Consider the following 11,361-nt stretch of genomic DNA (forward strand, 5'->3'; position numbering starts at 1 on the left):
CCAATATATTTGCAACATTATAGACGCAGGGTACTCCGGTAAGGGGGAAGGGGAGGGGGTGGACAAGAAGGTCGCGTTATTATTAATTTTGCCCATTTTAATTGAATTATACACGACCCCGAAACTCTGTTCATGCTTTTTCTTTCCTTCAGTTTTGCCCTTTTCCTCCATACTCTCCTTTTGTCTATAAAAATAAATCATTGAAAATAATAATTTTGGCGCGTTGCCCCTGCCCCTTCCGAAACGCCGTCCGTGACAATAATCACGACTTTAACTGACTTTCACTTTATAGAGAGAAGAACGTGTAAAGACAAAAACACGCTGTTTCATATCCTAATACAGTATAGTTGTTTATAAATGTTTAAAATCTTAAACAACAAAGTTTCATTTTAAATATTTAATTGTCAATCAAGCATTACTGCTTAAACTCTTGAACCTCTGTACTAGGTTCATAGTAAACGGCGTCGTATGAAATTCGTATTTTTCGGCATGCATGGCCGTGTATTACATAAGGATTAATACCGATAGCTCAATACCCTTGTGGGATTAAAAGGGTGAAACACCTCCCCAATAGCTAAGCACGTTTGACTTCCTCGCCACTCATTTATTGTGCGAAGAATTCTACGCATAGACCATGCTAATTCAATAATCTATTCTGAGAGTGATAGAAAAGAAAACCACAATTTCTAATTCTTATTTTGAACAGCTGACCGACCGATGAACCTGCAGTCTATATTTCAAACGATGGATGGGTAGCATGTCATGGAACAAAATAATCAGCGATTTCACTGATTCTTTTGCTCTGAGCCAATCAGATGCAAGCGTTTCAGTAGCTTATATCATAGGATCAGTTAAAACCTCTCCCGAGAACTGTCTTTCAGGTTATGATTGACCCATTGTTTTTTTTTCTCTTTAAACGTCTTACGAGGGAGTTTATTTACATATTCAAAATATACAAATTGTTTGACCAAATTATGATCATGCTTTATACTTTTTGTTTAAAATCCTGATCTATAAGATGTGGTAATATATTTCAGATTCAAGATTTGTATTTTCTTTCAGGTTAAGAAACATCGTTTTTAATTAACGCATATACAGCAATACATTAATTTCAAAATGAATAACGATTTCTTAACTGAGATGGTCAAACATTTCGATAAGCGACGTGCTTATAAATTTGTTGCACGCATTTCACGTTACCCCTAACGAACAAACAGCATTTTACAAAGTGCATGCATTCAAATTAATGTGATAAAGAATAATGGAGGAGAAAGGAAGGATGATAATGATAGAAATAAAAAAAATCATAGAAAAGACAAGGTTAATAAATCAGGAAAGGTGACGATGGGGAAGGCCGGGATGGGATACACTTCAATAAACGTGGTATTTCTAAGAATTTGGATCGGTTGATTTCATGAACATGATGTTAAGTGGTAGTCCAGGATATATTACAAATGAAATTTATACATGTATAATTTGAATAAGAATGACTGAAAATTTAAGCATTTTGTCTATTTAATCTATAAATCAATCGATTCGACCAGGATGAACTATAATAATTAATAATTTACACTAATTATGAGCATCATATGACAGGGGCTTAATATAACTTATGTTTTTGTAGCCTATATAAAATCAATTGCATGATTTAGGATCCCTCGTTCGACATCATATTCACAGAAGCCGATTGCATCAAAATAATCTGTTTTTGCAAATTCTGATAATGAATGAGTCTTTCGGATGACTTATAAATTTATAACCGGGCCCTTTTCGGAGGTTAATGATTTCCTGAAAACCCCCATTATGTGAAATTTGCAGTTACCATTAACATTTCATGAGAAGAAAACGAAAGAGAGAGAGGGAGAGAGAAAGAGAGAGGAAGAAAAACAAACCAATAAGTGAAGTTTAATGGTCTCACTTTCGCAATACGGTAACACTTAAAGGGGAATGAAACCTTTGGAACAAATAGGCTTGTGTAGAAACAGAAAAAATCAAAGAATAAGAATAAAGAAATTTTGAGAAAAATCGGACAAATAATGAGAAAGTTATGAGCATTTGAATATTGCAATCACTAATGCTACGGAGATCCTCCTATTGGCAATGCGACAAGGATGTGTGATGTCACTGATGAACAACTTTCCCTTTGGTGGACTATAAAATACCCCCAAAATGTCTCTTTTGGTTTTTCTTCTGGTGATACAAACTCTTTATCCATGATGTATTCTTTTAAAATATCACGCCCTCCTTTATAGACAGAATATATGCTCTGCTGATAGATGTTTAAAAAGAGGCAGTTTAAGTGAAATATAATATATAAAGTAATGGGAAGAGTTGTTAACAAGTGACATCACACATCTTAGTCGCATTGCCAATATGAGGATCTCCATGGCATTAGTGATCGCAATATTCAAATGCTCATAACTTTCTCATTATTTGTCCGATTTTTTCTCAAACTTCCGTTCATCTGTTTCTTTGATTTTCCTTTTTTCACACAAGCTATCTTGTTCCGAAGATTTCATTCTCCTTTAAGGGAAACATCGATTAATTCCTCCCTGAACATGTGGAATTGGCATTATTCAATACGGTTCAGTCAAGTTGCTTCTTATTGTCAAATGTGTAAAAAATGAAATATTGTATAATTCAAACAATAAACAACAAAAGAAATAGTGAGTGATGGACATCATCGACTGACTCATTTGAGTTGTGCATATCACTGTTTTGTGAAAAATAAGCAAACTTCAAAATGCCATAACGTTTTTATTTTACATCCGATTTTGATGAAATTTTCAGCGTTATGTTAGGTTGAATTTTCTCTACTTATTCAAATCAACAATTTTCTGGAGTGGACTTGACCTTAAAGTGTTACGAAATAAAAAAATAGTGAATTAAAGCGGCGGAGTTTGACATTGATAAGTGTGCATGTGAGGGGCCATACCGCTTGCAGGATCAACAAAAAGAATAGGCCCTTCTTCTTTTCGGCATTGGTATAGGCTTTTACAAAAAAAATAAGAAAAAATAAATTCTGTGGCACCATAGCATGTACAACTGTAGCAAGCTTGCCATAGTTGTAAATGTCCATGGGTACATCTTGCTTGTGATTGGATGCTGACCCTGACACCATACACTGCAAAAACTCCGGTGTTGATTTAACACCAGCCCGGAATCTATATGTGTCCACACCAGAGAAGTATTGAAGCAGCATCAGTTTGGAATCAAACCGATGCTGTTTTAATTCTAACTGCATAAACACCTATCTGGTGTTAGACCAAAAACGAAACTGGTGCTGTTTAGCACTTCTCTGTCGTGGACATACATAGATCCCTGGCTGGTGTTAAATCAACACCAGAGTTTTTGCAGTGTAGAAGGGGCCTGGGATCGATTTTCTAAGAGGGGAAATTGTTATAAAAAAGAAATGACAAAAAAGGGTTTTACTTCCGACTGAAGGTGATTTTGTTCAAGAAAAAATTAGCGAGGAGAGAAACAAAGTTTTCACTCCAAAATAATGAAGGTGACTTAGGTGAATTATCTATACATTATTGCATGTCAAGCAAATCCCCATGCACCCAATGAAGGGTGCTGGGGGTACGAGTATACCCCCAGAAATATCGTAAGGGTGCAGCGGGAAACCCATGCAGCTTTCCAGGACCATGAACCGTGGTAGTTGTCATTACGGCAAAGTTACAATAATTGTAAATTGTATTTTTCTATTAAATCAGACTGGTTAAAAAAAAAAAGGAAAAAATCCCACTGCGTAGGTCTATTCAACGGATATGCAAACTCAATATTTAGGATGGTTCAGAAATTAGAATAAGATTGGAATAATATTAATCTAATGTGATATTCACAGAGGAATTATATGTTTAAATCGGGTTTGAATAACAAAGATTAGTTACTATTCTTGTAAGTGCATGACTATTGACTTAGCCGGATGTTTCCTTAAACTCCCAGTACTATTTTATTTTCTTTTTGCTGGGCACCAAACTTATTTTGTTATTCATTCACTTCTGTAATAATTATGAGAAGGCAAATTATGTAACGATTTGTATTGGATATTCTTTTTAAATATTGAACATTCTGTTTTGGGAATGTACAAAAGAAGCGACACTAGCCAATTTCATTGGATATCTTAGGACATTATTTGCATTCACATTATTCAAATAAGAGCCAAGGTGGTCCGTGCCTCTACTGAGGACATAGAGGGGGGGGGGGGGGGGCGATGATCGAAAAACGTGTTTAATTTTACTTCGTTTGGATTACAGAAAAGGGAGAATAAAAACCCAAGACATGTTATTCCACCCCTATTTTCACTCTAGAACCCGTTTCTATTCTTAAAAAAGACCCTCTTCTCCGACGCACCGTTCGCTTCATAAAAATGTATATTTACCGAGTTTAGGATCAGAGCATTGGGTTTCTAGCAGGAAAGATCCCTCACATAATAAGAATTAAAAATATTCAACCTTGATCGGTCCTTAATGTACAAGAATACTAACAAAAGGGTGGTTTAACTTGTCATAGTAATCAGAAAAGCAAACAAGTGCACTTTTCGAGAAAGACGATAATAAGACGAGGAAAGAAAATAAGAGAGTGAGTAAGTGGACAAGAGTTTACCAGAAATTGTTTGAAAGGTGAAGCAGTCGGCAAACATCAAAGTTCAAACTGATACAAAATAAACACAATCGCCATGAAATCGGAACAGATCGAGATTCATCATCATATTTTTTTCAACCGCTTGTCAAAATTTTGTTACGAAAGAAAGGAAGCTGACCTGGTTTTTCTGTTCATGAATCAAGATAGGCAGACGTTTAACCGTTTACGTGTGTAAATGTACGGATTTTATTTCAATCAAAGAAATTTTCAAGTCCACTTTTGATAAAAGTCAATTCTATGTATTTTGATTTCTGTACAATGATCCTCTGATTACACGTCTGACATTTAACTTGTTTTTTGGGTTTAATGATGTAACTAAAATCCGATCAAAATGTATAAAATATATAAGGAGAACATGCAGATCTATAAGGCCTACTTTTCATAAACTAACCAAAATGCCTAAAAAACTTCTCTGATCAACTTTTGCGCATCTCACTCCGGCTTCTCAATAAGTACAACTACCCCCTTTATGAAATGTACATATATGTTGCTACTCACGTTAATTTCACAAATACCTGTGTTAATTACGCATACTTTGTGTGTAAATTACACATAACTGGCGTACATACAGTTCATGCAGTGAACTATCTTCATTCGTCAGTGAAAATATATTCAACTTAAGCGTAGGCTATTTCATCAAACGCGCTTCTTTGGCTGCATTTCCAAGCCAACCTGAAACGCCTTTATCTACAAAATAAACACCAGTGTTTCCACAGGTTAAAAACAAATTGGAACTGAACCCCAAATTTAGTGATATTCCCTTCAATTTTAAATTATTCTTTTTAAACTTGGACATGTTGGACAACGATACACCCAGCCTGTAGACGGCCCAGTGATCAGACCTCAAGACGAAATTATATACGAGCGCGAAGTAGTTGATGCTGTTCGACCACTTCATTCATCATTTCACTGTTGAATAAGAATATAATGAAGCATAAAACAAGCTTAATTACCAAAAGGCAATTATTGATACCACTTTAGCCTATGTCGCATTTGGCTACATGTATGTCGATATATGTATGTATAGATCAACTGCTATACTACCAAGTATAGCCTAGTACCAGACCAATGAAATCGTCTTTCCCAGAGCAAGAAACAGAGCAGAAACTCATACCATGTCGTCACTCCGTGCCATACAGCAACGGAAACACCTTCCACCTTCTAAACCATCAACAGCAGTAAGATATCAATTTCATTTCAAAGCTCCTACAGACGCAAGCATTTCCTTCTCATTTCTTTAGTCTGTGGTGGAAATTGAAGACTGCATATGCCCTTGAATTTCCCATTCTACTTGGAAATATTTTTATATAAATATTAATCCTTGTATAGTAATCCATCTAGATTTCTAAACCAATAAACAATCATATGGGGAAAAAAATGGGGCACACATAATAGAATCATAGAAACCACATCAGACTAAGGAATGCCATTAAACGTTTGGACAAAACTGACCCATCGACAGTCATTTTGTGGCTTTTTATTTGTGGATGAGTAAAATAGTCACAATGAAATCAGAATAGTCACATAACGATAACAGGTACAAACAATATCGACGCCCAGGAATGGCGATTGATGATGCATAATTCAAAAATCATTATGAATCAATTCTGTTTGTGAATCCTTGCCAGTTAATGACATCAGCCACATCCGGTGATTATACTGGTACTGTTTTTAGATGTCCTCCTGAGTGAAGTAGAAGGCTAAAATGAGGTTGCTCTATCTCGACGACGTTTTTGAAATCTGTTTCCATGTTCCAGTCACAATTGTCTCGAATTCAATGGATAAATGAATACGATTTACTCTTCTATTGTCGCAACGAAAAGTGTGAAAGAAATATTAATGTTGAATCGGACCCCGCGCACAGTCAATCACACAATTATCAAACCCAGGTAAACACGGTAAAGATGCAAAGATAAAAAGAGGGTCAATAAATTAAGAACACAGATATCTGTCAATCTCTCTCTCTCTTTTTATAATTTCTTTTCAGCCAAAAGAATGAATGTTTTTTGTCTTTTGGCGTTCAACAAGTCGACTGTGTAAAGTAAAAATAAAATAGCACAGAATGGGAGAATTTGTTTGCAAAAATATCCCATCGGAAATGACATTAAAACAAATAAGTGGTATATTTTATTTTCAGTACTCAATGAGTACCGAAACGATGTCACGAATCTTTACGCCAAAAGACAAAAACAATAGAGGTTATTCAAGCCACAGTTATAAAAATACGTAGAATGGAAACCAAATAATGTTATTTCTATATCAGACTACGGGGGGGGGGGGGGGGTTCTGGGTGCATATTCATAGCGCTGTAACGTAGATAAAGATTGTTTAGGCCAGCAAATAAAGGGGCGAAATAAAGTCACATTCGATTGAAATAGATGTACATGCATATTCTATTTTCAAATTCATCACCATTTTGTATCACTTCTACTAATATTATTTTAGCTCGCTGCGTTCGCTCGTATAGAATGAATTATATTTGGGAAGGAAGCGAATTTCACAAGTGAGTTGAACAAAATTAAACACATGGGTGTTATATTTATAGCAAATAGAGCAAAAGTATCGTATGGCTTTGCCTGTGGCTCTCGCTACATATAATCTTTATAAAATAACTCCTGTACATCAGCGAAAAAAAATAAAACAAATCAAATCAAATCAATAATAACAAATAAGTGAAACAATGGACCAAGGAACATTGCATCAACAGACATCTGTTATATAGGTGAATCGTGTGGACATCTATATGTAGGGGAAGGCGGGGTAAGTTGTGACAGTTTTTGCTTTTTGCATGTTAGAATTGATATGATTAATAATCTTGTCGAAATAAGTACCTTGCCTTGAAATTTCATTCTTCTGAAATATTTCCACCTATATATAACTATAATAATGTTGTTATCATGTCTTTATTATATTTAAAGACATGTGTGTTTATAAAGCACTTATCTATTTCACACTCTTTTTTACTTTTTTGGCTGAAATTCATCTTTTTCTCTCTAAAAAACTACTGTTTGTTTCAAAGTTGATAACAATGTGGTGGAGTTAGGGGTTATGCTATGGGTCATCAATACATGACACCACCACAATGTCTGACCCATTCATTATTAGCCTGGGGCTGGTGGCTCAACTTGCCCCTATGCTCAACTTACCCCGTCTTCCCCTATCGGTAAAAGCATCGAGGTAGTCTCCATGGTAGAAAACAGAGCTCTACTGTACAATACCGAACAGTTGAATAGAGTATTTTTAAAGTAATCTTTCGCCATTCACTTCTGATTTATTAGTGCGCCATATGACAAATTTATGGAATAATACCGTCAAGTACCGATGAATGGAAGCTAATAAATCAAATTAATTCAATCGCAGTGATTCATCAGTACAACAATAATCTTTGCAATAAACCTAAATCGCTGAAAAAGAATTGAAAATGTTCGTGGTTCGGCTTTTCATATCACCCACAACATAAAACGAACACATCCGTTCTGCATTTTATAAACGCGAACGAAAATTCCACAACGCATAATATACTGTACGTTGAGTGAATAGATGATGTCATTTGGAGAGCAAAATACGATTGTTAATTATTATTTTTCATTATTTCATATACACATACACTATAAGGACGACGACAATATACATTCACACAAACAGGTCCACTTGGAATAATCAACCAAAAGGTCACGGAATCCGGTGGTTATTAAAAAATGAGCAACCACCTATAGTGTCCACATGATTTTCATGGATTAAACAGTAAGACTTGCATAATCAAGATGACATTTGAAAAAAAAAAAAATTCTGGTTATTTCCCTGTAATGTAATTTAAAAATACTGACACTCGAGTAAAATATAATCAAAATTTCCTTTAAAAAAATATGTCAAACAAGTGACTATGAGAGATTTGTGTAAAAAAAAAATGGAACCTTACATATTTCATTTTATAAAACACCATTAAATTTTTCCCCTTAACAGACCCGTTCTGTTAAATTGCAGAATAATTCCTGTTTAATGAATTTACAGAAATATTCTGTTATTGCTTTCTGCAAAATCTTCATTTTTCTGTAAAATTAGGGTTTTTTTAACAGTGTATACGTGCATTGAATAATCATACTATAGAAGACAAAAATTACTGGTCAGGGGCTTTCGAATCATCACAGTCCGAAATGGCACCACAGGGGGCAGGCAGATAGTGCATGCAGAGAAAAAAAGTAGAAAATAACAGAAGGAAGAATTAAGAAAGAATGACCGGATAGATCTGCCCAGCTTCCAATTTCACCTTATTTTCTATTTATTTCAGATTCCCAGATTCATTATTTCGTGAACGATCGTCTAATATATCTTCCATTTCACGCCCACTTTCAGTATACTTTCTATTTTTCTTCCCCTTCTCTCTCATTTCCATTCCCTCTTTCCTTTGTGTTCTTCTTCATTCGTTTATGCCATCTGTCTATCTCTCAGTTACTGGGAGGTATTAGGTAGGAGAATGGAAACGGTTGTTTATAGTCTGCTGTGCAGCTAAGGGTCTGAATGTGCAGCCTACTAATGCCTCGCTCAATTGAAACAGAACGTTTTGTATATGCTAGTCTTTGCGTGGAGACACAATTGTTGATCAAAGTTTCATTCAGGGTCTGTGTCTGCAGACTAAAGGCAGTTTGGGCAATGGACTCATTCAGAAAAAAAAAATCACCCCCCCTCCGCAGTCGAGTCCCCCTGGACTCGACTGGGGGCATTAATCTTCCCCTCTTTATTCCTCCTACTACCTGCCTATCCCTTCTTGACCTTGTCTCGTCTCTTTATTTTATTTTTTGCTGGGGTGGTGAGGTGGGGGAAGGGAGTCCCTTCGGTTCTCTCTGGATCAAGGCCTGGTGATGTATGCCACTATGAAAATAAAATATGGTAGGCCTTTAGAAACACTTCCATTTGTTGCTGCCTCAAAACGGTTGCTCCGGACGCCATCATGCGAAATCGATGGACTTGGACAAAATATGCAAAATCACGACGTAGATGGCAGTCTTACTAAATGCGACGACTGAAATGAGAGATTCGTGGTCGTCACGGTTTTTTTTCTCTCTCTCTCGACCAATTAAGTCTGTCACTACTTGTATTGCTCCTTTAGCTTCTAAACATGATTGTTTGCCCATGATAGATTCCTTTTTGGGAGCCCTTATTGGAAATTATGATGACAAATTGGATGATGAACAACAAACATAAAAAAATAAACACATCTAAATTCTTAAATTAATCTCATAATATTGTGATGAAGTTTATTGCAACTCGTGTGCATGACTTTTGACTTCACAGAGTTCTGTGTTTTTGTAATCCTGGTTTCAACATTATCAAATTATCTTTAATATGTTTGAACAGTAGCGTACCTAGGATTTTCCAAAGGGGGGGGGGGCAAATTCGTCCGCCAAAAAAATTGACAAGCACCCCCCCAAGGTCTTCAACCACAAATAGCGGATTTGTACCAGAAAAAAATTTGACAAGAAAAAAAAAAAGGTCTTCAAGTTCAATTATGGCTCGTCAGGGATCGGTTGTAACTCGTCGGGGGGGGGGGGGGGGGCAGTCTGCCCCTCAGCCACCCCCCCCCCGTAGGTACGCTAGTGTGTTTGAATAATTAAAGAAATACAGTGTAAGTTTAAGCATATATGTATAAATCACTTGACAATGCCCTATGGGCAAAAATTTTTTGAAAAAATTTCATTATGGAGTTATTTATTTTTTTAAACTTTTTAATATCAAAAGAATTTCAGTGATAGATCTACAGGGATTGATAGTATGAAAATCTAAAAGCATTCATTCAAATAATATTGGATCAGAGAAATACAGATTAGTAAAAGCCTCATTTTTTTATAATTGCAGGAATATTTTTAGAGAAATTAACTGTCTTTCAAATTTACAAGCTTGTCACATAACATTTCTAGTAATATTCTTCTAGAAAGAGGACGACCAAGAACGTGGGAAGATTCTGAATTTAAAGGTCAAGTTCAGACAAGAATATTTATTTGAATTAAAAGAGAAAAGTCAAACAAGCACAACACTGAAAATGTCATCAAAATTGGATACAAATTACAAAATAAGAATAATTAAAGTTTTGCTTATTTTTCACAAAATAGTTACATGCATAACTCGGGGAAATGCATATGAGAGTCAATGATTAGACTCACCATCTCTTTTTTTACTGTGTTTATCATACAATATTTCAAAGTTTAGGGATTTGAAACCAATGACCATTTTGGTTGAACCATGAAATGTTAATATGTTGTTAATTCTACAATTTCAGTGACGAATAAAACCTTGTTTCATGTGACAATGAGAAAATCAAAATATTTCATAAAATACAAAAGAAATAGTGAGGGGATGATGTCATCAGTCAGCTCATTTGCATACCAACCAGTATGTACATATAACTGTTTTGTGAAATTAAGCAAAACTTTAAAACTCTCTTATTTTACATCCAATTTTGATGAAATGTTCAGTGTTATGCTTGTTTGAGTTTTCACTTTTTATGTAAATCAAAATTTGTTAGCGTGGACTTGCCCTTGTAAGGGTTAGGTTACATTGAATCAATGAATAAGAAGGTGGAGGATAGGAATGGTTGGAAGAAGAGTAAGGATGGACTTCTGAATGGAACAGCCAAAGTGGTACAACACCAAAATGAAATAGTTTAAGAAACTTCTTTTTTGATTCTGACCCCCCTTCCCCAATAATTTCACTACATCA

Source organism: Lytechinus variegatus, chromosome 7 (genome assembly GCF_018143015.1).
Source record: "Lytechinus variegatus isolate NC3 chromosome 7, Lvar_3.0, whole genome shotgun sequence".
NCBI classification, from domain to species: Eukaryota; Metazoa; Echinodermata; class Echinoidea; order Temnopleuroida; family Toxopneustidae; genus Lytechinus; species Lytechinus variegatus.